The 14,560-nt window shown below is 39.8% G+C and overlaps 1 protein-coding gene across 1 annotated transcript in view; it reads right to left on the reverse strand.

Annotated features, from left to right (window-relative positions):
- Positions 1 to 14,560, reverse strand: part of TBXAS1 (thromboxane A synthase 1) — a 233,341-nt gene that overhangs the window by 106,448 nt on the left and 112,333 nt on the right. The gene's annotated exons all lie outside the window — the stretch shown is intronic.

Raw genomic sequence — 14,560 nt, forward strand, 5'->3', positions numbered from 1 at the left:
CCCTCCCTGTATGACATGAGTGCCAACGCACCACACGCGGGTGTCGGTGGGGGGACACGATTTCTGGTGACAGCTGGTATGTCAAACTGTTACATGCATTTAAAAAGTCTTCAGAAAATGCGCTGATTAGAAAGCAAGTCCCAGGCCCTAATCTGTCTATAAAGAACACTCTCACTAAGAAGTTGTGGCCTGGGACCCTTATAACTTCAGTAGCCGGTCAAACATAGTAATTTAAAGTACTGCCCCATGGAGTTCTGTACCAAGATGAATGCTATGGATTTGCTAAATTTTAATTCATCCCCCCTCCCCTCCCCCCCCAGGAAATCCCTATCCAGAGAACAGTGATACTCACCAAGAAGTAAAAGGATAAAAAAGATGGAAGAGAAGGCATGTAAGAAAACAATGCAATTATGCCTGGAATAGGCATCAGAAGTTGTCCAGCCCCACAGCAGAATCTACCACAACATATATTATTGCCAGAGGATGTTTCCCAATTGCTCTTGAAGACCTCCAACAATGGAAATTCAATGACCTCCCCAGGTAAACTCTTCCAGTGCTGGACTACTCTTTCCGTAGAAGCACCTTCTCTCTTGCTGGAACTTATGGTCTTTAGTCTGTGCTATCACAGGCACAGAAAACAGGTCATTCTCTCCCTCTTTCCAGCAGCCCATACATACAGAAGGATATAACTACTAATTATATTGCTGCCATCTGCCCCAAATAACACCAATTTACTCAATACATACTTATTAGTCATGTTACCTGGACTGGTTGTTCAGCTTTGTTGCTATCTCTCTGCATAATCTTGTTGATTTACATCTTTCTCAACATACAGGTCCCTGTGACTTGACATGGTACTCTAAGCACAGATGAATCTTTTTTCATGGGTTCCACAGACTATGTTTGTTTCTATTCACCCTGGAATATGCATACCACAGCATGACGATGTCAACTCTTACTGGCTTGTGGTTCCCTGCAAGTCACAGACTTGCACTCATTTGCACGTGTGAGATCTTCTGGCACACAGGCCCCTGCCTACTTGTCCAGGGCAGCAGTGGCAGCAATATCCACTTTACTGGGAAAGACCCAAACAAGCCAAAGACACTGTGGCCTCCCCAATGCCATCTGTTGATCTCTTTCACCCTCTAACATTCTCTTTCAGTGTTTCTTTCATTACTAACGCACATGAAAAATGAGTCCTTAACACCTGTTACACACCTGGATACTTTAATCTCATTTTGTGCCTAGAGATGTGTGCTTTTATTGTCCCTACACGCTTTTTTTTTTTCACCCTTGTTCTTGGAAATCTGACCTAGTTCCCACTCTATAAAAAACATTCTCTTCAGGGGCCGTGAAGAGCTGACAGCTTAGCTACACTGGTCTTCTACTGCACTTCCTTAACTTTCCTCCTTATTGGAAGTTTGCACTTAATATCTTTTCTTCAAGGAGCTGCCAGCTCTCCTTAACACCTCTTTCCTTTACACTTGCCAGAATCTCACCACACTGCATAAGCTTGTAAAATCCAGAAGCCTCTTTTATACTGCAAACAGGCTAATGGAATAGTTTTACTTCTCAGCAACACCATCCAGAGCAGTAAACGAATGTCACTCAGCTGAAACTACAGACCAGTTTTGAGCAACGATGAGCTGTTTTCAAGTAGAAGAGTGCATATCAGCATATTATGCTGGAGAAAGAGACTGACTCAGGTACTCTGATCAGATGACTATGGTAAGATAGAATATGGGCACATTTTAAAGTTAGGCTTAGACTGTCCTATTTCATGCAATAATAGGGAAAACTTGGGACATGCTGTCAAAGCTGAAGTGGTTTGGACTGTTTTCTCTGAGTATCCTTTCTAAATAAATGATCAGTTTTCTAACTTCTCAGCACATATCTGTTCTGAGAATCAGAAGTGCTATAGAGATCATCAGTCACTGAAGCACTGCTTCATTTGTTAGATATTCAAACACATAGTAGAATCAGAAGAAAGAGGCTTTGGACAATGGAAATGAGGATCATCCTTGAAAAAAGTACTGTCTGCTAGCCTCCGCTCCACAGTTCTTATGTGCTGCTAGGGAAGCCCTTTACACTAAATCTTGAGCTGGTCACCAAGTAAGTATTCCTTATATCTTTGGTCTTCTGTTTCAAGCACTGAGGCCCAGATTGCAGAGGTCCTGAGCACTAATGCTACTGAAATCAACAAGAGGGAAGGTGCCTTGATCACACAAAATGAATTATTCCAAGAAATTGGGTCATTGAATGGGGTCCTCAAATTAGCAAATGTTCTCAGAGCTGTGCTTCAACCACCAGCCTTCACTCCTGATTTATAAAGTGGAGATATCACATCACCTCCTCAGAACTGCTAATGATACATTACCATTTCTGAGGCACTCAGAAAATACACAGAAAGAGCAGAATCATATTTCCCCACAAAGAAATGACTGATTTTGTCTTCCAAGAAAAGTTTGAATAGTGTGCAGAAAACATAAAAAAGGAAAAAATTATAAAGCAACACTTGGAAAAGTATTTTGTATCCATTCCTAAATTGAAGGCTGCCCAATCTGTGCACTCTATAAGATAAATCTCCTCTGGAAGACAAGGTTCCACTTACATAATAACAGATGTGACATAAATCTGAGTGCATTTGCCTTGTAAGCAAAATCCCTTCCTAAACCCAAACATTCACCCTAAAAAATGCTCCTAATTGCATAAAGACATGTAGCATAAAGGCATATAGCTTATTCACAGAGAGGGGCCCAGTTACTGGACAAAAAGTCCATTAACTCTAATGATATAACTACAATGCTAACCATAGCATTGCCTTTTTAGCACTCTACCCTATATCAATAATGATCCCTTAACATATTTTGGGTTGTCTACTACTGTATACATATAAATGCTGGGAGAAAGGAAAGACAATTTCGGCCATAAATTATTTTACTCTGTCTCTTTAAGCTGGATACAAAACACCATGTTTGTGTTTATTGGAATAGCATCAGCTTGACTGACAGTGTATAGCAGATTTCATTTATCAGGTTTTCCTTATCATTTCTGCAAACACTTTCCTCCTAATTGCATAACCTATGTTACAGGTTCATATAGCAGGAATGAAAATGGATTTGGTATGAGAATGAGCCTGAAGTGTCTTAGTGAAAGATGAAGTGTCACCTCTCTCTGAATGGACAAAGTACTAGCTGTGTCTGAGAATTATTTAGCCTATAAAAATTACTAAAAAAATTACCATGGGAGACAGCTTTAATATTTTCAGGGGTGAGATTTTGTTTTTAAGGCTGGGAAGGAGGTTGCTTTTAAGTCAAATGCAATCAGACTCATAGTCCATCTAGCATTATCTAAATACTCGACAATTGCTCTGCGCTTCCTTCTCCTGTGTAATCAACCACTTCTGACCGCAGTACAGTAATGCTGCATGAAAACTACTGGCAGCATGGCAATCTGCTGCAGCATACCTGCAAGTGCTACTGAGTTCCCACAATCACAGACAAGCCATCAGAAACAACAAAGAAAATTGGAGGGATTTGTTTCCAAACAAATCCTTTAGAACACCAGTGCTTTTAAAACAGAAAACAAAATAACGTTTGCAAATGAGCAGCATCTTTGAAATTGATTCCCTCCCTTTCAAGCTGTTCCTTATGCTGATCCTTCAGACACAGTTATCAGCTTGTTTGTCCCTGAGTCAATTTTGCTTGCTGTGTATTACTGAATAATTCAGGGAAGTGACTCCTTTGGATCTGAGGCCAAGCAGTACAGAACACCTCCTGAGGTTACATCATTTTCTCAAAGAAAATGGCCATATCCAAACTCTTTATGGTACACGTGCACCTGCTGAACTGTGCCCAGACTGTGCTTGAGGGATCGATAAAGGGCAAAACCGTGCTAAGAAGCATATCAATATGGACATCTGTAGGACCTACTCATGCACTAATATCCTGTCTCTGGGTTGGAACTAGATGACCTTTAAGGTCCCTTCCAACCCAAACCATTCTGTGGTAACCATAGATTTTTGGGATTCATAAGTCATTTGCTCCTTGTATGAGTTAGTCACTATCAGGCTAGGCTGAACCCCTGGCAGTCAGCAATCACTGCCTGGAACAGGAGGAAGGGTAATAGCAACACGATGCTACCTCAGAAAACTCTTCTTCCTTTGGTAAAAAAATGAGATGAAGGTTTGCAACCAGCAGAATAAATTTAATGCAGCCATGAACTCTTAAAATATCCTGCATAAGTGAATCTTCAAAGAACCCAAAGGGCACGACTAAAGACTTTTAGAAACCTCCATAGAACTAGCTGCTAATTTACTCCACATGCTTTGACAACACAGCAAGAAATGAAACTCTATAAAACAGGATTTCGTAAGTTTTGTTATCTTAGACTTAATCATGACCTAGTGCTAACAAAACCAGTCAAAAAAGATTTACTTCTGCTGGAGCCAACCCTCAGCACTGAAAGCCTGGTGAGATCAAAACAAGGAACTAGGCTGTAGAGCACCCAAATTCCAAATCCTAACAGTAACTCCAAAACTTTCTGGCATTAGTAATACCCAGCAAACACCATTTGCTTTCATGGAAGTCCATAGCTTTCTTCTAGCCCTGCAGGCTTTGCAGGATCCAGCTTTAACTGCAAACCCATACCCATGCTCCCCTGAACTCTTGACCTAGTGTTCACCCTACAACCCATGCTAATGTGCACCATTCACTCGTCTCACCTCCCGGCTTTCTTCTGTACCCATGGACACTGCAGTATCCAGGGTTAAGTCTAGCTCTGGATTCCCTCCACCTCCACCCCTTACCCTTTTTGGGTATATCTTTGGTGTATGTTCTCAATGCAAGGGTCCAAGCCCTTGTGCATGCCATGCAGTATCTGTGATAGTTCTAGGGGGAACAAGTCTAGGCTTTCTCTCCCTGGGTGAGCTCCAGAACTGATAAGCAGGCAGCAGCGCTGGCACATCAGTGGGTTATTCCATTCATAACCTTATTTTCCAAGAGAGTTGCTGTCCTCCTCTTGCTAAAAACACACTTGTGATTAGATATTGCCACCATGCTTAACAAACTGCAATTTTAAACTGAATTTAATGAAATGAAAGTTAATGAAAAAACAGAGAGAAAATTTGTAGCATGACAACAAGACTCTATCCCTACACCTCAGACAGGAATTATTTGTAAACTCTTTTTACGTGATTACTTGCTCAGCCCCACTTGACTGACAGTCATCACCAACAGTTCAGCCAGCAGGTGGAACCAGTAAGCCCATGAATTGCCCTCATGGCATTTCATCTAGCCAGTGGCAGTGGCATGACACCTACAGATCACCATAATGTTTCCTATTAAAAAAGTTACAGAAAAAAAGCCCTTGAGCTACCTCAAGGAATACATCTTACTAAACCTGCAGTATGTTGATCATGATCATTTACTAAACCATTAAAAACCTGCAGTAAGCTTATGATGAAAGTGGGAAGTCAGAAAATGCATCCATATATTAGTTTTAAAAATTACCTGTTGGTATACAGATACAGTATATTCCTTCAAACTTGCCTCGTGTTTTGTAAGAGGAAGAGTCATGCTCAGCTCTTCCTGCATTCATGACATTCAAAGACACATGTGTAGTGGCTTCTCTTTGAACCACAAGAGCACTGTGCTGCATGTTGTTAAAACCAAAACAGAGTTCATTTATATCATATAACCTGTAGTTTATTATTATTTCTACCTTGCTTACACAGATGTTTTAGCCCCATAACTTCAAAATTTTTCTCTTCGTTATCTATTTCATTAAGATTTTAGTTTCTCCTTGGTCATTAAGATACTTCAAAAGAATGTTACAAGTAGAATTGGTTTCAGTGATTACAGTAATTGTCTTCCACTCTACTGTGCAGACTAGACTACAAAAAGGCGTCTTCAAGCCCATTCTTTTGTTGTCAAGTCAAGATCTTCAGCAACTAACTGCTACTGTTCATCATTACTCATTGGAAAAATGGCACAGCCAACACCAGCTCACAAGTAAATACTGGCTTTTTTTCCTCTCTGTGGTGAGCAGCCTGGAAACATCTGTTCTTGTCTTCACAAACATTCTCTTAAGTCATGGTTTTGTCAATAGAAACCCAAGCAAGTCATTGCAATGAGGTAAATATAACCATTAATAAATGCTAAAATAAACACATATGGCCTCCTGTGGTCTGACCTAGACTGATGCAAGTCACACATCATTCCATTTGTTGGTGCAAGCAAGATCAAAATTAAGTGCACACCAGCTTGCATATGGCAGTCAGTTTGCATATCTGGGACCAAACAATCAACACAAAACAAAAAGTATTTACTGCTAATTAATTGGGAGTTTTGGTACTAAATTCAGGTTATACCAGAGAACCTGTGCTCTACATGCAATTTCTGCTGTGCTGAGTAGCAGTTTTCAAACACAATGCTTAAATCTATGTTTCAGCTGATGTAACTGGACTTTTTAATGTCAGATAAAGTCATAAGACCGTAAGAGCTTCTCTGTTTATGTATACTTTTCCTAAAGGAAAGGTTTAGGACCAGCAGGTTCCTTTTACAGATTGTAGAGATAATTTGGAGAAAAACAGTCCCAAATAACTTTTGCTACAGATGCTTTTGTCTTTTTTCACGGATCTTATGTTTTCAGTCAGTGGTGTACATTGGAATGGCAGGCAGTGCCCGTAAGAACTTGGATTAGATCTTTCCAATGCACAGGAACATCAGCCTCCCACTGCCTGTCTTCTCAGCTGCTGACCCCTGTCATAATCCTCACCTAAAAGTCTTGGATACGTCTTTAGGTACCTCAGAAGAGAATTCAGCACACCTGAGCACAGAGTTGTCCAAGCTGCCGTGACAGCAATGCAGGAAGTGTCCGACACCTCCCTCAGGCATTGGCACCTTCCTTCTCATGGGCATCAGTACACAATGTGCTCCAAAAGAAAGGCAACTACAGTAGTGATCAGGGATCATTCCCTTTCTTTCAACTGAAAAATGAAAGAAGTCACTTTCATGCTGTCATTGAGGAAACCAAACTTACACATAGGGGGAAAAAAATGTTATAATGCCTTCCTGTGGATAAGGATATCAAGAAAAGTAAAGAAACAGAATAATGAAGAAGCAAAGAATGTCACAGCAGGAGCACAGTCTAGGGGAAGGTACAAGGAGGGATAGTGCTAAACCCCTGTCCTGTCCAAGGACGCATGGAATGTGGAGTAGCCTCAACACATAAAGCTGCAAGTGCAGCTTCCCCAAGAATTACCTATAGGTTTCTAGGTAGGGCCCTTCCCAGCGATACGAGTGCTTTGGAATGATTTCCAGCAGAAAAAAATGCATGAAAGCCTTTCTCTTGGACTCTGTGACTCTGTGCAGCTCCCCTTGTCACTGGAGACTGTATTGAAGACGCCCAATTCCACCACTTTCTCCTGTGACTCAAAGGAACATATTTGCTGCTGCTCCATTCTCTTCAGAGCCTGAACCACCAGCCAGTTTCAAAGGTATCAATGAGATCCATCTTCTCTTGAAACTTCATATTCACAGGTCTTCTAGGTTGGACCTAGTGTAGGTCTCAAAACTGCTAAGTGCTTTGGCACCAAAGTGCTTCTGACCACGCTTAGAAAAAGAATTACAAGTGGCTGATAAATGTCGGTGTTGAAATTACCAGCTCTAAGGCACTCCCAAGCATGGATGAGCAATCTGTATTTTCAAATTAAGCTCCTCAAGTGGGAGTTAGATGCTTAAGACTTTCTGATCACTAGCAGAGGCAAGCTAGCCAGGTGAAGGGGAGGCATACCAAGGGCTTTGTTTAAAAATATTACTTGTATGCAAAACTTTTCTTCGGAGCAGAGTATATATGAAAAAATAACACTTTTTCATGTATTTCAGATTTTATTGAAAATATATTGACAAGTTTGACCTGCTTCAGTTGGATGTTGTAATACAGAAATAAAATCATAAACAGGCCAGTCTAACTTAAAATCTCAAAGCACTGAGGAACACTAAGGGTAAACGAGTAAGTAGTAAACTATGACCAAAAGCTGAGAGTCTTGTCAAAGGGATTCTACCAGTCTTCCATCTTACCATGTAACACCTAGAAGTTGTAGCCTAATATCTCATTTCCTATGTGACAACATTCTGATATACAAAATATATTTCAAACTGTCATTTATCTGATTTGAAACAGAACATACGGAATCAGTGCTCCACACCAATGATCTCCAATACATGCAAAACAACTCCAGGAAAAAGTATTTCACCTTTTTTCCCCCCAGTGCTGAAATGAAAATTTGAAAACAACATCAAATAAAAGTTTGCTTATGAGGACTCCTCATGGTTTTCAAAATGACAAATGCGTTCAAGATGCCATTTAAATCAAACTACTGGAAGGAAAGGACTATTAAAAATTTAAAACATGGATGCAGTTTCCAGCTCAGGAAATCAGCCATGGACAGTCAGATGTTAGGGAGCTATTCTATAGGAAATAAGACTCTGCAGTTGCACTGTTCTTCTGCTCTGAGCATCTGCTGCTAGTCAGAGAAAGAGCACTCCCTGGCCAAGTATGTCTCTTTTTATGTTAGTTTTCCTTTGAAAAGCAGTTCAGAAAGAAAATTCCAGGTCAGCTCTAATGGCAGCACAACAAGCTGTCAACAAATCACATTTGCAATATCCGCTTAAGTGAAGAATTTGTATTCCCTGCTTGCTACTTCACAATTGTTTCTAATTACATTAAGTGCATATTTACACATCAGGGAAAATAACAAACTTTATGTATGAAGATCTCCACATCTATCTGTCAAAAAAATAATGCATTTTCCTGATAGTAGTAGCTGCTTTCGTTCTTCATTTATTTGTCCCTCAAGAAGAGCTAGGCTGCAAAACTTTGTAAGTAGTTGCATGGCACACTTTCAGGATTTTATTTTCCAAGGTTTCATATTCGTGGTTATTCGTCTGTTTTCAATCAAGTAACAAAATACATTCTAATTTATCAAAGAATGTCAAAACATGCTTATATGAAATGGCATTTGTTCATTGGACTTTCACAAATTAATTTGAGCACATCAAGAATAAAATGTTTGTCATAATTTCAACAACAATAAAGTCCTGTTGCGTACAGATATTATCACAGGACTTATCATGAGTTCCCTGGAGCTCGCAATTTCAGTTAAATAGCCTTACTTCCCAAACAACCTGTAACCAGTCTGTTCCTCACATTGCTCTCACTTGATTTCTTCAAGGAGAGCAGCTAAAATGCTCCTCTGAGTATCAGCAAGTACCTCGTTCAAAATAAATTAACAGTGTCAGCTACTTTTGCCTTCTCAAACATATTAGGCTTATAATAGCAAGCAGTGTGGATTATGAAGCGTAAAACACATCACCAGAGTTCTAGGATAAGATAAAATTTAAAAACAAGCAAAAACCCCACAGATTGGAGCCCACAGCCCAGGGCTCACCAAACCCTTTCTTGCAAAACATACCTCCTTCAGGCAACACAGCATTTGGAGGGCCTGTTTCACCACCCCATTGCCTCAGTTTTACTGCTCTGGCACTATGACATGAAATTAGAGGAATGGGTCAGATACCCTTTCTGGTGCCCAAAAAGTCAGCACTAGCATTTCAAGTGTAGACAGGCTGGAAACTCAGCAAATGCACACTAGGACAGAATGGTATTTGGGATTTAGATGGTTTTTATTGAGCACCCAGGGAAGGACCGTGTGCCACCCATGAGAATCAAACACGTGCAACCTTTCACTGAGTATTAACCCCACAACAACCAGGCACACACAGAAAGGCAATGGGGAACTCCAGTGGAGGCTGCCATAGTCCTGCCTCCTGGGACTTCCCACATGAAGGAGAAAAGAGGCCTCACTCTCTAGAAGACCATGCATCAGTGAAATTGCCATCACCTTAACTGCACACACCTAGCCTTTCTGCAAGCGATCGATCAGTATCTGCACTTCGAAGCCAAGTTTTACTGGGGGGTGGGAGAGGGGGACAGGAAGGGGTTGCCATTTCCAACCACCAGTGCCGGCCAGTGCAGCACATGCTCCCACATCACAAAACTCATTTTGGATCTCCACAACTGCTTCTTCCACATCTGAGGTCCATGCTGAATTCCACCCCCCCAGCATCTAACAGCCTGAAAAATAAAAGGGATCTTGAAACTGAAGAAAATAGCCCCCTGTAACATGTCTAAAACCCTGCTGAAATTTTTACTTAGAATAAATCCTAACCCCGGGACCATCCTAAATTCTTACAGCCAAAACTGACTGTGCATGGCCAGTATATAAAAGCTATCATGAGTGCTGAGGGAACAGCTGAAAAAAGTGAGGAAGTAAGAGCTGTTCCACTTGATCACTGAGGAGAGAAAAACCAAGTCTGCGCCATTCAGCAGCTGGGGCATCCAGAGAACATCTAATCCGACATGGTGAAACATCACTTAGGGAGGGGAAGTTCCCTCTAAAAACTCAAATGAAACATTAAACAAACTAAAACCAGAGCTGGTTAGAGAAAGTTAAATAAAGCCACATAGTTGAGAGGAACTGGAAATACTGCAAAATTGATTTGTTTTTCCAGGCTTTCTGGAAGAAAAAACTAGAGAAAAGCTCCAATAAAATACTGTGTTATATATGTTTTTGGAACAAAATAACTTTGCTTTACAAATTGAAACAACTTTGACTTTACACTAGAAGCTGCAACTCAAGACAAAATATTCTAATCAACTTTTAATTATTATTTCAGTTTTTAACTTTTCAAAATCAGCCACAACATGAAACTTCTACCTCCCACACATTTCCTAATCAAATCTCAGAAAAGATGAAGGGCCATATAAATTATATTCTTTTTAAATTCTTGATGCTGGCAACACAGCATGGCATATATCCCAGTCAATTATGATTATTTCAGCAGAAAATTAAGAGAGAAAAATCAAATAAAATCAAATTAAAATGTTTGAAAATCTTAGACTGAGTACAGTCTTTGCATCCTATGGCATACGCAAAAATGCAATGCAATTCTTTCATTATGTTATCCTGTACTATTCTGCCTCCCTCCCCCCAGGATCTCTATTTGATTTTGGAAATGTAACATTATTTTCTTTATTAATGTCCTGAAAGTTTTTAAAATTATATATATATATTAAAAAAAAAAAAAAATCTTTCATGTGAATGAATCAGTCACAAACTCTGGATCCTCAACCTTCAGACATAAAGCTCACGTGAGAACTTGTGGAAGTTAGTGATCTGTAGAGCCCTGTCACCAGAGAGTGATACTAGCAAGTGAGTTTCCTTATTCTTTAATCATTTTTTGTTGAGTCTGTGTTTATTGAAATTCTTCAGGGGCTTATAAACTTAAGCAGTTTGGTTAGATTTTCAAAGTGGTTTTTATATCCAGTCCTTACACTAGAGGAAACAAAGCCAAAATCAAATAAAAAGACTGGGTTTATTTTTCCCTGCAATGGATAAATAACCCTATCTTTTCCTTAGACTTCTTCTCCAAAACAGTGAGACTATTTTGACTGAAAAATTCTGAATGAAGCAGCTAAAGTTTGATAATCTACTGAAAGGCAAACATTGTCATGAGAGACACTGAGCAACTTTAATTATAGATATCACCATTGCCTCTGCTACAATACAGCTTCCTTGGAACTGATGAAATACCCACATAGTCCTGATGACATTAAAACGTGATTGAAGGTCAACCACTGGTTAAGCTGGAATGTTTCTGAGCCATTGTTAAATTATTCCAAATTATTTTAGGAAAGCTGCATAAAAAGTGTAAGAAAGCAGTTTTAGCTTCATCTAAATGCACATACTGAAAATGGAAAAGGAAATGGGGAAGCTGTCTTTTGCAATTGCCTTGAAAAGGGGAAAAAAAAGAGTATCTTGTGTATCTTCAATTTACAATTAATCAGGCAGAGGAGGACAGTGCAAGGCAGTTCTTGTTTTTACTGCTTATTTCCCCAAACCCTTTTCTGCAAGAGCAAGTGTGAAAGGAAAAGAGAAGAACTGGACATTATTTCAGTAAAGAATGTAATTATTCTAGTTTCTATTGCTTAAGACAAGTCAGAAGAGAGTGGCAGGAGTAAATAATTAACAGTGATCAACAATCCTCTTCTTTTGCTGCAAGACAGCTCTTTCCTGATTCCTATATATGTATCTGCTGTTGCTTATGTGTCTGTGGGGCTGGATGGAGCTTCCCCTAGCCATCACCAAGCCTTCAGAAACAGGTGAATTAACATAAAAACAAGCAGTGGCCAAGTGTGCTCAGAGTAGGAAGCACTCATTACACTGGAGACTTGGGAATAAAGAGTTGAATTTTACTCCTCTTTCCTTTGAGTGTGGTGAAGTTAACACTGAGGAAAAGTCAGAAGCACTGGCAAGTGCTCTGCAGCTCTCCTTGGTCATAGTCAGAAGCACTATGCACAGCACATAATACACTGCAGCATGTTCCCTTCCTAAGGCTCAGACCAGCCAACTATCTGCTATCAACTATTTACAACAAATGGTGCCAAGATATGCGGTTGCTATATAAACAAAGAAGACTTTTCACTAGAGACTAAAATAAGACCTACTGATTCATTTTTTACTTGCAATCCATAAGATTTTATGGCTGGAACATACTGTCAGGGTAAGGAGCACACCATCTTTTCTAAACATCATTTGCCATGGAAGTTTTACTCTTGAAGAATGAACATTACATAGTGCACCATCACGAGTGAAAAACCAGGATGGTATAAATTTTACTGGAGTTAATTGCTAGGTAATTTTGTAAAGATCAGAAGAGAATTTTCCAGGCTCTGGTCAGAGAACAACTACAAAACCAGCTGCATCAATTCAAGATGCTACTACTCAATCAGCTGTTCACCACCCCACATCTATTGGAGATAACCACCATTGAAATGGAGCTGGTGGAGAGCACTTGTGAGCACTCATCATCTGCTTCAGTGCCAAGTCAGCCTGCATAGTTTTGAAAAAGTCTGCATGGATACATAAACTAAGATGGATTAGCTTCTGAGCTGAACCAGATGAGAAATGCTCACACAATCCATTTTGTAGGCCTTGCTGTGGGAATGGCAAGTCCAGCTAAGACATCTTAACAAAAGGTTGTCAGCATTGTACTAGATAAGAATACTGTCTTTATATCAACCATAAATACCCCCAACCCTTTCATATTTTTAAGTTCAAATATAAACATAAAGGCAGGCAAATGGATTTAGCTACCTGAATGAATGACTAAAGAGAGAATTATTACTAGTTTTGAGATTACAATACTACTTCAATACTACTTTACTACTTTTAAAAGACTTAAAATGAAGAGCAGAAGCTTGCAAGGGTTAATATAATAATGGCCATATGTGTCACTAACTTTTACTGAAGAGAAATGGACTTCTCTTGCACACACACAAGTCCCCAAATGTAACTCCTATCACATGAGAAACAAAAAGCTCATCAATGATAAAAAGTCACCTGCTTGCATAATCATTAATAGAAAGAATCCAAAAGTGGTAGTGGGAAACTGATTTGTAACCAGTAGAGCCATGGGGATAATTGATGCCCAGATATAACCTCTGGCACTGGAAGTCACCACAGCACTGGGTGCTAGCAGCTGGGCAGGTAAGCCAGAAGGAAGATTACTGTCACTGTCTGTCTTGCTATATGCTAGTCTTTTGACTTCTGCTGTTGGCCACCTTTGAAAGAGGACACTCAGCTAGGTTACATAGATCTTAGGCATGATATATGATAACCATTCAAACTACATGCACATCTGCTCCAATGCTCAACGCTAAACTTCAAGGCTTCTGGGTAGGCACATGTAAATCGCTTCTCTGTGCTGTGAAACATCATTTGTACAGACCTGAATGGGCTCCTCTATCATCAGATGTTTCAAAAAGACTTTTTTGTTCATGTACAGGTAAGTTATCTCTGAATGTGCACAAAGAAAGGAAAAGAAAGCCAAGTACTGGGCTCAAGTGTGTAAAAAGGCCAACTTCAATGTTGCGATCTGAGCCTGCATCAATTCTGGAACAAGTGACAAACTAATTACTCTTCTCCTAACAAAAGCAAACTGGGAAAGGCAGGAATCAAAAGACATGACACTCTACTATATGTCAAGAACAGGAAAAAGTGAGAAAACTGTAAACAAAAGAACCAATCTGCTACTGACAAATAACAGTTTCAGAAGTCAGAAATGAGGCACTGTCAAAAACCCATGCTATTAGAGTAAAAGCTTCAGAAAAAATATCCCCACTGCATATGCCCAAAGAAGCAGCATAAGTTGATCTTTCCTTTAGAAAACAACAAATCAACAGAAATCAAAGGTCAGGACCAGCAAAACCAGCACGACCTGCATCTCCACTCCACATGTATCACCTACTTATAACACAGTCAGCTACGGGCAGGATTAGATAAGAAAGCAATGCTATATTTAAACAGGAAAAAATATTTATCAGCCTTCAGATTTCACATGTTTTATCCAGCAATAAAACGTGTTCTTTAAATAAGGAACACAGCCCTGGGAGTAGATAGACAGGAAAAGACTATAAGTGTTTGTCTTCAGCCATA

This window comes from Psittacula echo, assembly GCF_963264785.1.
Source record: "Psittacula echo genome assembly, chromosome: 1".
Classification (NCBI taxonomy): domain Eukaryota; kingdom Metazoa; phylum Chordata; class Aves; order Psittaciformes; family Psittacidae; genus Psittacula; species Psittacula echo.